Genomic DNA, 244 nt, shown 5'->3' on the forward strand with positions numbered 1-244 from the left:
TGTAACTGTCCTAGTAAACTTTTTTGTCTCATTGCTATTTCTTTCTCAATAAAATTAATTTAAAAAAATAAAAATCACCTAGCAAAACATATCTACAGTGCATTAGTTCCTGATTGCCATAATCCTCATTGTTCTGCAGAATAATTATTTTTTGTTGTTTCATCAGTGTATCTCAATCTCCTTTCAAATGATTGCTTTATTGGCTGTGATTTCACTTGAATGTGAAAACTTCTCAGACATGCAT

This window comes from Octodon degus, unplaced genomic scaffold (assembly GCF_000260255.1).
Source record: "Octodon degus isolate 3935 unplaced genomic scaffold, OctDeg1.0 scaffold00202, whole genome shotgun sequence".
NCBI classification, from domain to species: Eukaryota; Metazoa; Chordata; class Mammalia; order Rodentia; family Octodontidae; genus Octodon; species Octodon degus.